Here is a 12118-nt window from a genome sequence, read left to right on the forward strand (position 1 = left end):
TACTAATCACTACTAATTCAGAAGGATTTAGGACTTTGTATGCCTTCGGCTGCCAAATACCATCTGAAATGTTTTAATACTCTCCAAGACCCTTATTACCCTTTCAACTGCAAATTTTAGACAGGATTACATTTTCTTGGTTGGTTGCTTTGCCCAGAAATTGTCCTCTATGCAAGGAATCAGCATTATGTGATTAACACAGACAAGAAACAAACAATAGAAATAAACAGTTTACAATGGCCTGGAGTGACAGGACACAGGGAATGGCTTCCCACTGCCGGAGGGCAGGGTTAGATGGGATATTGGGAAGGAATTGTGCCCTGTGAGGGTGGGGAGGCCCTGGCACAGGGTGCCCAGAGAAGCTGTGGCTGCCCCTGGATCCCTGCAAGTGTCCAAGGCCAGGCTGGATGGGGTTTGGAGCAACCTGGGACAGTGGAAGATGTCTCTGCCCATGGCAGGGGGTGGCACTGGATGGGTTTTAAGGTCCCTTCCAACCCAAACCATCCTGTGGTTCTGTGATTCAGGGGATGGTGTTGGTGGCACCCAAGACAGTGTAGGATAGGAAAGAAATGCCATAATCCTGACTCTATTAAGGAAACGATTCCAGTAAAATGATACTTATCATCCAAAACATATCAGTCAGAAAACTTAACATCTTTAATGGAAAAGATACCAATGTTTTCACCATCAACAGGTCTTGGCACAGGATCCTCCAAATTTGCTATGCTGCTAATTCAGAGAGCTGCTGCTAATTGATCCCAGACAACCTTCTCCACGTTCTCTTCTTTGATGCACTTCAGAAAACAGGAAAAATTAAGTAAGCTGATGAAAAACACAAACCCAGGGCTTACCCCAAAAATCTGTGGGTCTTTGGGGTGATTTTTTTGTTTATTTGTTTTGCATTTTTTAAGCACTATAACCCTTATATCAAAGCTTGTGTTTGCTTAGCCAACCCCAAAGCCATATTTTGTGAATACCACTAGCAAAGGACTTTTCTGATGGGAAGAGAGGAAGGGGGAGCCCACCAGTTCTGGAAGGGTCTTTACTGGACAGGGTCAGTGTTAATAAACAAAAATGATGCCTGGTACACACTGGATACCAAGGAAATGCATGAAAATATGCAGCTGGAACTGTGGCTGAGTGAGTTGTTTCTGTTAGAATTCACTTTGAATGCTATTAGATTAAATTGGGCCATGGCAACTTGTGAGACAATTTGCATTCCTGCTTAAAAATCCATAGTCTGAGTAAATTGCTCTCAAAGCTTCATCTCTGTTAAACTGAAATACAAGGCTTGGTATTAAAGAGTAAAATTTACCTTTTGACAGCAGTGATGGACTGTCTTTGCTCAAAAGACACTGCTTAATTAAAAACAAATGGGGTTAATGTGAATGAAAGCTATGAGCTCAAGTGCAATCAACAGTCAAGTCAATCTGAAGTGGGGTGACCTTTAAAGGAGAATGTTTTCACTCATTAAACACATTGCTGACTTTTGGGAAAGAAATACAAAGTTTAAAAAGAAAAAAAAGGTAAGGGGTTGTTAATAGGCCATGAGAAAAGGATCTAAAGAAAAGCAATCTTACATCTTGCTCTTCTGTGGCGAGACAAGGACCTATATTTTTAATGAATATTTTCTGTGCACTTTCATTTATCTCCTCCATATTGTTCTCCCTAAGTGTCTACAGTTAAATCAAAAGAGACACTCACTAGGGAAAAATAACCCAAACAAGCCTAACAACAACAAAAGTGCTGTTATCCACAGGAATACCACAGCTTCTAAGGAAAAGAGAAAATCAGGGAGCCATTAATTAGAAAATTAGTTCTAGCCAAGCTGGCAAGGTTTATTTTCATGTGGAAAATGGGAATGTTGCTGTTTAAGTCTCTCAGAGGCCTTTAGAGATGCCAACTGTGAAGAGAGTTAGAAATACTCAAAAAAAAAAGGAATATTTTCTATACTTCAAGGCACAGTGGCAGAAGAATCAACAAATTACCTCCCATCTTCTCCACCAGCACATGAACAATGGGACGTGTTGAGGAGTGGGATGTGAGAGAGCATCCAGCCAGGGCCACCCCAACCCACTTTTTATCCATAAAGATTCCTGAAAGCTTAGGAGAAGTTTTTATGAAATTTCAGAGAAATAAGTCTTTAGAGGATGCCATTCTGCCAGCAGAGCCCCAGTCCTGCCCACTGGGGAATTTCCACTAGGACCGAAACACAGGCCCGTGAGGAAGTTCCCGGGGAATGAATGAGATTATAATTTTATAGCACAGTTACCTGCACAAAACTTATTTCATCTTCACAACTCGCTTGATTGCTTTTCCCATTACTATTGGAAAGTCATTCCAGAACCTCATTTCCTCTATCTGTGAGCAAACTTCTGAAGTCCAGCCGGAATTTATGAGCAGACTATTTGAAACCACTCATTCTTATGCTAACATTTCCCTAGAACTTTCTCCATTGATTACTTTTCTCTCTCAAGTGCCTCTCCAGGCAAAGTCTATCGCCTGTCAACCTTAATTTCACAAGGTATCATCATATAAAATAGGTCTCTATTTCTTTAGTCGATCTAATAATTTTAGAAAAATATGGGACATTTTGCAAGATAAATGTTGGAGAGCTAGGGTTTAAACATGAGTAATAGGACTTGGAGTCAGGGAGTGCCTGGAGGCAAGAGGCCTTTCTGCCCTCCACATCCCTGCCTCCCCCCCCCCCCCCGCCTCTCCCTTCTCAGAAGTGGCACCTCCAAAAGGTGCTTTAATGAGCCTGAACCAGGCAATAAAACTTTACAAACACATATCATCCACACACAAAATAAACCAGGAGCTGTCCTCTGTAATACATCAGTTTTCAAGGATTGAAGCACTCAATCCTTTCCTTTCTTTCCAAAACAAGGGTGTATGCACATCTTTTTCTCACTCACAATACATTTTAAGACTCTTCTACCAAGGAATAGAAAAGGTTACAGAGACTAATAGTATCACAATTCATTTTCTCAGGAAAGTTCCCAAAATCCCAGATGGAGGACTAAAAGATCTAGCTCAGGTTGGTCATGCACAGTTCCCAAAGCCAGCAGGAGAACTAGCAGAAGGAATGCTCAGTCTGCACACTGCTGGAAGATAACAAGGAGTCCTCATTTTACTTCAAGAAAATAATATATAAAAAAGAAGAGTTTTCCATTATAAAAGGATTCCTGGGAACACTTGCAGGCTCCAGAATACCAGTTGGTTTTGGGCAAGTCACAGACTTTTTGTCTTCTTTCTGTGTCATTTCTATGTGTGGTTTCCATGGCCCACGTTTAGAAAAAAAAAGAACCCAATTTTTCAGCTGTTTGCAGGATCCTGCCTGTGCTGACCCTACAGATGAGATGACATTCTGGGTGAGTGGGAATAGTAAGAAGGGCAGTGCCACCCAATCTGATCTGCTCTGGAAAACCACAAACACTTCAGCTAAAGCCAAACCAACAAAAAACCCCACATTTAGTGAGGGGTTTAGGGCTGCTATAAAAGATGGGAAGACAAAAGGTGGGCTCCTTTAGTGTTTCATGAAAGGTCCCATGAGAATTATGACAAACAAGAACAAAATCCATTTCTTCCCCATCACAAACATGAGGCCATGCTCTCCTTCTCCAGACCAAGGTTATTTGTCTATCCATGTCCTAATTTTCTGATAGACATCACACACTTCCATTCCTTTTCATTCAAAATTAGATAAAAGTTAGGAAATGCGGCAGCACACCATGTCCCCACAGAGAGACACTCGGATATTCAATGTCATTGTAAGTCTCCCTGATGTGAGGAGCCCAGACTAATTTACTGCCTCTCCTAGTGTAGACAAAATACAAACATCATTTACTGTGACCTGCGGTGTGCTGCTTTCCCTTCCATTTTTCAGACATGTTTAATAAGTTTCAGAGAAGCACAAATGTAGAAGTCGGAGACCAAGTGACAGGAATAATTTACTGAAACCTGCAGATTCACATCCCTCTTGATTTTAACACAAATGGCAGCTTTTGCTGTCTTTAAAAAGGAGAGTGAGGAGCTCAGCATTCTGCACTAGCCAGGTTTAAAACCCTCTCCAGGCGCTTTCATTTCCTCTGAAGTAGTAATGTGAGAAGAAAACTCGAGTCAGGAGCTCCACAGTCAGAGCCAGGACAGGAGGATTTAACACCAACGACCAAAAAGGATAAATGAGTCCCCAGAACCCCTGACTGGAGCCAGAGGTGAAAGAAGGAATTTAACAGCAGCACTGGCTGCCGACGGGAGCCACGAAAGCCCAAGCCTTTAAAGCCAAGGTGTCCATCTCCACCTGAACCCTTCTTCCCTCAGGTGTTGTGAGAGCATCTACATCGAGCAGCCCTTCACCACAGCTTTGGGAGGTTTGGAGAGTGTTTCTGTGCTTAGCACAGGAGCCCATTAACCTTCTCCCCGCCGGGAGAGGAGGGAGAGAGCGAGTCACCTGCGAGGGGCATCTTTAGTTCAGTTCCTTGTTAAACTCACGTCTGGCAAGACTGGAGAGGAAAGGTGCAGGGAGATCAGCCTTTGAATCCTCGGCAGGGATGTTGTGCAGGGCACACTGAAGGACTGGCAGCATCAGCGCTTCCAGCCTCCCTGGAACGCCCTGGAGCAGAGGAAATGGTCCATGATTTACTGGCATCATTGCTTTTGCCCGGAGCACTGATAAAAAAGTTGGCTTGGACAAAGTAGCAATAAATGAAACATAAAAGAAATAGAATTCTGGGGGTTTATTATCACGGCTGCTCTCATTTGAGAAGAAAGCCAGAAGGGGGACTTCCCAAGAAACTCTGGTTTTCTTAAAGACCTCCTAATAACAGATTGAAACTACACCCAGCCATCCCCACTGTGGGACTAAAAGGAAAGCAAAGGCTATAAGGAAATTGCAGCAGTTAAAGACATTTTGGTTTTATCCTGGGACAGAAGGGAAATGCCTGATTCCCTGTAGCTGCTCTCTCTGTGCAGGAGAGACTCACCCCCACCCTGCTCAGCGTCCCTTTTCATTCACCCCTTCCAGCCATCAGCAGATCCTCAGGGAGTGTTGATTGCTGGTTAATGCCAGGCTGGCTGCCACTGGCAACACTGAGATGCCAAAAAAGAATCTGGAGCGCTGATGTCCAAGATATTATGGGAACAAAGTAAAATGCTTTAGAGCACATGCCTTGTCTATCCTATGGCATTACTTTCTCCTTTAGCAACTTTAAGTCCAGTAACTCGTTCTGATCCTGGAAGAATATCAACCTGGAACCTCAAATCTGCCAATGTCTGTGTATTTTGCTGTCTTAATTTATCAATAATACCAAGGCATATAATTTATCAATAATACCAGTGAATTGAAACAGCGAGGGCATAAATGCTCCTTCTCTCCTGCTACTCAATAACAGAGTAAATAAAATCCATTAAAGGGGTGAAGTGGACATCTAAACACTCAAATCTTCATCTGGTACACCAAGACGTCCTGAAGCCTTGCGTAACACAAACCTCTTCCAAAATAGAGAAAAATTCCATAGAATACGAAATAAGAGGCTGTCTTGGGGTGACTTTGTGATGTGTATCCCCTATCGCTGCCCCGTGCCCAGAAATTAATTTTGTGCTTTTCTGTACCTTTAAACTGAGCCTGAGAGGGGGGAGGAAAAACTGAGCAAAACTTCTTCAAAGCAGTTTGCAGCTTGTTCAAGGTCACACAGAGACAGACTGAGATAGACTTTTTTTTTCAGCTGTGGCAGCAGAGCGAGAGTGGGGAAGGCACCTGGGTGCTTTCGGCCAGTTTTTCAGCTCCTTTTTCTTTCTCCAGAGAGAGACAGAGAGTTGAACTTTTGTTTTCCTGGGACTTCGTTTTTTTCCTTTTTTTTTTCTCTGGTGGACTGTTTCAACATCAGAATACATTGGGAGGAATTTCCACCAAGGCCTTGGCCCTGGAGGTGGGCCCACCACCCCGTCCCAGCTCCAAGGAGGGGGAGAGAGAGAGATTACGGAAGGACTCTGAAATCTTCCCCCAGGTTTCTCTCAGCAGAGCGAGAGGTTTTATTATTTAGCATCATTATCTTTTTCCTGTGTGTTTGTTAAATAAATAGTTTTCATCTCTTTCACTTTCCTTCGAGGAAAAAGTTTCTTTTTTTCCCGAACCTGGTGGGGGAGGGCTGGTTGTGACCTGCCTTCTCTCAGAGGATGTATTTCTAAATTTGGCCAAACCAGCACAGAGGGGAACACAGAGTTTAAAGCACACTTGTGCATTGGTAACAGGGTTATGTGGGGTAGCCACAGCAAAATAATGTACATAGGGCTATAAAAAAACCATGAAATCTCACCCAGGTCTGGATAAAATCTGACACTCTTTTACAAGAGTGGGCTGCCAAGGGGCTCTGGATTCACCACTGAGGATTTTCCACCTGGAAAGCGCAAACATACAGATACACATCCACTCCAATGCACATTTTACTTCCAAGTTTAAAGTCTCAAAGAAAATTTTGATCTGATATTTGCAATCATGCAGATACTAATTCAATGCATGTAAATTAAAATTCAACTCAGCAGCCTGTACGTAGAGCAAGCATTACCTGTCCCACATATGAGGCAAACAGCTGACAAGCTGCTTCCTTTCTGTGAGACAAAATGTTTATCAGGGTGCTCCCAAATCAATGCTGGGGAGCTGTAACCAACTTAGATGACTCTGACACTTATAAATTTACCACTCAGTATTTAACTAGAGCCCAGCTGTAATTAATATTAGCTTGCCTGGAATGCAGGAATAAGCAAACTAAACTGCCTGTGGGGCAGTACATAATTTTTGGAACATCACACTGACACAGCCAGGCACTGGGGAAGTGTGGAAGGAATGTGGCTCCCAAAAGGGTAAAGGCAGATGTGTGCAGTTGCTCATAGGAGGCACCCAACAAAACTGTTGATTAAAGTATTATACTCAGAAAACTTGAGTTCAGTTTTGAAGCTGAGCTCTCCAGAGTTTTCGCTCCATCCAGCCCTTCCTCCTTCTTCTTCTGCAGCACAGGGAATGAAGGAGCCCCATTTTCCCTCTTCCTGCACACCCCAACCGTATGATTCAAACCATCCTTTACAAGGTGCACAGCTCACCCTTTGTATCCCAAAGCATGCAAATGAACCAGGATATCCCACAGGAACTGGGTAGAAGACGTTTTTCCAAGGGATGTGATGGAGCCACAGAGCTCCTTCTCTCATCTCCCAACACATTGCTCCTGTGCACCCACAGTGCTCTCCAAACTGGATATTGAAAAACCTCAGACTGCAATAGCAGCCCAGGAGAATTTTGGATGGAGTTTGATAATTAGAGTTATCAGACAGTAGGAGCCTTCCTCAGGCATCTTTGAAACTCCCTCAAAGGAAAGACAATGGGATATTGTGAATATATTATCTCTTTGCGAAGATAAAAGCTGGACTCATGCTGTGGTCGTCATAAAATCTCTCTCTCTTTTGGTTTCTGATGTTTTTCTGCACTTTCTGTATATCCTGATCTTCTGTTTCTTTCAGATGTGTCTGCTTTAGCCAAAATAATCTGAAAATTTGTAGTAGCGTGACACCAGCTTACCACAGCAAAATAGATCTAAAAATACTCACAGCCCAAAAGTCCATCCATTAAATGGATGGAAACTTGCATAAAACAATATATAAATTTTAAAACCTACAGAAAATAGCTGAGATATTTGAAGGTCATCATGTCTTGCACCAAAACTCTGAAATTCTACCAGCTTTGGGAGTGAATTTATTTTGTCTGCAATGTCCTAGTGTCCAAGTCTCCCTGCACTGGCTGGTGGGAAACATCCTTCCTGTGCAAGCCAGGGAAAGCTCAAATTAACTCCTGTATAGAAAATTGTGCTTATAATCACCTTTTTTAAGGAGCTGGAAGTTTGGGGAGCAGATTGTGGTCAAAGACGAACCCGCTTGACAAGGTCAGGTGGTTTGTGAAGGGAAAATTGTTGCCTGTGTAAAAGTAATTAGGTTGCAGTGAAAGGAAGCTGCCAAAGTCCCAGCAGCCTCCACTGGGCTAAAGCAGAGTAATTAAAGCAGTTTTAATGCCTATTTACACACCAGCAAAGTCTGGCTCTAACACTGGCTGTAAAAAAAGGAAAGTGGAGGTGATGAAATCGCATCATTTCATAAAAAGCTACTACTAAATAGTGAGGTGCTGGGGCTGAAATACCCAATTATCCATTGGAATATTAGCCTCTGTGCCCACAGGTGTCCAAGTGGGAAGCAGAAGCAGGGAACTCGGTGCATTCACACATTCCCTGAGCCCTTACCAACACCTAAAGCCTTGAGCCACTGCCAGCAGAGGAGTCCACGATTTAATCTGCTGTGCAGCTCCAGCTCATGTTCTGCTCTGCAAAACCCCCCAGAAGGGTCAGCCAAAGCTTTCTGCAGCAAAACAAAAACATTGACAGAAAGCCTTTGGAGAAAGGGAAAAGCAGGAAGAGCTTTAACAGCTTGAGCACAAACTGGATAATCCAAAACTCAAGCTTTCCAGGCTGCTGAGGTCTCCAATGCCCAGACTATAACAGTCTTGAATTTAAGCACTACTTCTCCTCCCATATCTCCTGGGAAGGAATTTGCTGTTAAGATCTAAATTCCATCCAGAGGAACCAAAGATAACCTTAACTGGTGAAGAGATAAGACTTAATAATTTCTTAACTATTTCCGATGTAATTCCCACGTGTTTTTGAGATTTGAGGGGCAGGGGCTGTTCTGCTTTTTGTTTTGTTTTTAATTAAGCAAAGCAGACAATCTGTACTAACTCTGTAAATTTCCCCTCATCCACAGAAGACTTTTGAACAACAACTTCTTCCAGTTCTTTCCATTTTACCTGCGAGCTCAAAGCCAACTTTCCTCTGCTGCTGACAAAGTGAACCTGAGCAGTGGGAAGCCGGTAAATCTCAAGCAGCAATGATGCTTTATGTACCTTAAGTACTGCAAGATTAAAAATGTGGTTTTATCACAGTGTGATACCGACGTTAATAACTCATCTGGAGCAGGAATTCAAAGCTTTCACTATTCTATAATTGAAAGTAGCCCAGTTGCACAAGGATTCAGGTAGCAACAGAGGAGCTCAGATCATCTTAGTCAGTGTTTCACTCCAACAGGAGCCTGAGAAGGGCAGTGAAACATCACTCAGTCAGGCATTACCAACACCGGGGTTTGCATTAGCAAATGAAGCTACATGCAAGTCACAATCCCACGCCATCCAACTACAAAGCAGGTCAGGCATGCAGAAAAATTCATTCGTGGTACTTGCTGAAAGCAGAGAGAACATTTAAATTTCAGATTTTCAGCCCATCAGCAACAGCCTTACCTGCTGCTACATTTTCAGTCGTCCCAGCAACAAGCAATTCTTTTTCTTTCAGCTTTTTTATTATCGCTTCTCCTTTTCAGTAGGCTTTTGTGAGACAATTATTTCATAAATCTTAATTACTGTTTCATTTTGTTTTGACTGGGCTTAATATAACAACTGCATGCTGTCACAGAAAGCAGCTGTCCCTCCCAGCACGGCCACGGCCACTGCAGCTCTCGCTGGCACTCACACATCAAAAGGAGGCAGAGCAGCAGGAGCAGGAGAGAATGGAGGAACTTCAGGGCAGGACAAAGGGACACCCAGGTGGCCACAGCCTGGGAAAGGGGCAGGAGGAGCTGCAGCTCCACTGTGCTGAGCTATGGCATCTCCACAGTAGCAGAGACAGGGTGGGAGCTGCCCAGCTGCAGGGAGGGGTGGGCACAGGTCACCAGGAAAGCAGGCAGGGACCACACGGAGGATGGCTGGACTCCACTGCAGGGAGCACTTGGGATGTCACAGCTCTGAGAAGGGAGGGGCGACGGTGGGGTGAGGCAAAGGCACAAGAGAGACCAGTGAGGGCAATCTGGTGGAGCAAGAAAAGAAAGAAACCTTCCTCAAATAACTTGAAGCAGCCTTTACCCTCCCTGGCAGCTCCTGGACATCCCTCTTTCCAGAGAGCTCTCGTAGTGGGGTGGGAGGACAAGCCTTCTCTGCCTGCTAAGCAGAAGGAACATTTAAATTTAAATAACTCCTTTAAAATCTTGTCACCACACACAGTTCACTTCAGAATATGGAGATGCACAAAGGGAAAAGAGCAGGAGAAGCCAAACAACCACCAGCAAGAGCAATTTGAAACATTCATCTGGATGGCAGTGCTATTTCACATCTCTTTAGCCACTGCTGGCATCAAACTTAGCACAAAACCCAGAATCTGAAATGGTTTCCTATAAAAGCAGCACTTCCCTAGCTGCTCTGGAGCTCCACTGAACCACGGCCACTTTTAGTGGTGAAGCTGCAAGTTAATTTTTTTGTTTTCCTTAAGTGATTGCAGCTAGTCATGCTGTTCACCACACTGTTCCTAAACCCTTATCTGGTTCATCCACAGACTTTTCAGGGAGCTGTTGCACATTTGCTGCTCCCTTAATCTCTAGGCCTTGGACTAAATGAGAAGTGCATCTCCTTTCACTGTTAAGGATTAACTGCAGCATAAAACAGTCTGAGATGGGAACGCTGCTCTTGTGCAGCTGCATCCAGCTGGAAGCTGTGGGTTCTGTCCATAAAGACACCATAAATGTCTGGGGTGGCTGGGACCCAGAACAGCTCATTGCCTCTCAGAACTCATCAGAGCTCAGAACAGCAGTGAACTGGGAATAATATGGAGTTATATACATTGTGTTAATGCTCAGGAGATACTGAATCATAGAATCCTCTGAGCTGGACCCACCAGGACCATCCAGTCCAACCCCAGGCCCTATGCAGACACCCCAACAATCCCAGCCTGTGCATCCCTGAGAGCATTGCCCAAACCCTTCTGGGGTTCTGGCAGCCTTGATCACTGCTCTGATCTGTTTGTGTCTAATAAAAGTGTCAGAATGTGATTTTAACAGCTTTTGGTTATGATTTCACCCCCTTCTTTCCCAGGGCACACATTGCACCTGACCTTAAAAGATCATAAAAATGTGAAGAATGCAAAAATGCTCTGTGTGTGTCCACAGCTTTGGGCCTAAATCAGCTCTGCAGTTACAGTCACCTCTGAACACCAACAAAAGTCTCTGGGCACAAACTGTCACCATTTGTATTTCCTAAATCAGCCTAAACACAACCTAAACCACAGGACTCACTACTGCCTATAAGCCTGTGCAAATAGCTCTCAGTGCCTATACTTTGCTCATTTCCCACCTGGATTTCCTGCTATTCCATCTCATTTGTGCAAAGGAGGCCCAGCTCATGATTCTGTTCCAGATCAGGCTGCAGAGGAGCAGGAGGCAGTGAGGGGAGCTTCAGCACGCAGGGAAAGAAAAACCAATTCACTCCTCCCTCATAAATCATAAAGAAACTAGGTAGGTAGAACACAACATAAACTCAGGCAAATTCCTGCATTTCTGATGAAAGAAATCTAAAGGTAACAACCAGAAACTTGCCAGACACCCACAGGAATTTAAAAATAATTTAAAAATTCAACTTACACATAAAATTATATGTTTTTCAAAAGTAAGAATATTTAAATGAAGTGAGTGAATGTCCAAAGGTGGAATTGCAGGAGTATTAGTCAGCCATTATTTCATTTGAAAAGCCTAATAACACCTCTGGATTTAAATTCCATTCATCATTCTGCTTTCATTTTGCAGTTGTTGAAAATGCCATCACAAGAAACAATGTACACCATTTCTAGTAGTGCATATTTATAGGTTTTGGCTTTTTTATCCCAAGAAATTGCTATGTACATAAAGAAAAATCAATCTTTTCAATTTCCAAACTGTTTTAGAATTTATGTTCATTTTCTGTTATAAGCATTTGACCTGGTCTATGAGAAGTCAGATGGAAAAGTTTCTACCCATTGCAGTCAGGAAAAATACGTTCATGAGTATTTTTAGACTCTGCAATGCACAAGTCTTAAAACCTGAGATATCCCTTCACATTTTATTTCCTGATGCTCAATATCTTTTCTCTTGCCCGTTTGTGATAACAATTCCTTTGGGGCATAATGAGGAAAAGCCAAAGTTTGTTCCACACAAATTCTTCCTTCCACTAATAACACTGACAGGGATAGAGATGCTGAGGCAGTTCCTGTGCATTCGACAAAAAAAAAAA

At 43.2% G+C, this 12118-nt stretch overlaps 1 long non-coding RNA gene across 8 annotated transcripts in view; it reads right to left on the reverse strand.

Moving 5' to 3' along the window:
- LOC125330453 overlaps positions 1–12118 on the reverse strand; it is a 38513-nt gene that overhangs the window by 11341 nt on the left and 15054 nt on the right. For 2 of the 8 annotated variants that reach the window (XR_007205539.1, XR_007205535.1), the window contains exon 1: positions 674–2576. The exons of 1 other annotated variant lie outside the window; for it this stretch is intronic. This is a non-coding gene — a long non-coding RNA (uncharacterized LOC125330453). Of the gene's footprint in view, positions 1–673; positions 2579–9328; positions 9588–12118 lie in introns of those variants that run through there. 5 more of the 8 variants (XR_007205540.1, XR_007205534.1, XR_007205541.1 and 2 more) reach the window with 4 other exon arrangements.

The sequence above is a fragment of the Corvus hawaiiensis genome, chromosome 9 (assembly GCF_020740725.1).
Source record: "Corvus hawaiiensis isolate bCorHaw1 chromosome 9, bCorHaw1.pri.cur, whole genome shotgun sequence".
Classification (NCBI taxonomy): Eukaryota; Metazoa; Chordata; class Aves; order Passeriformes; family Corvidae; genus Corvus; species Corvus hawaiiensis.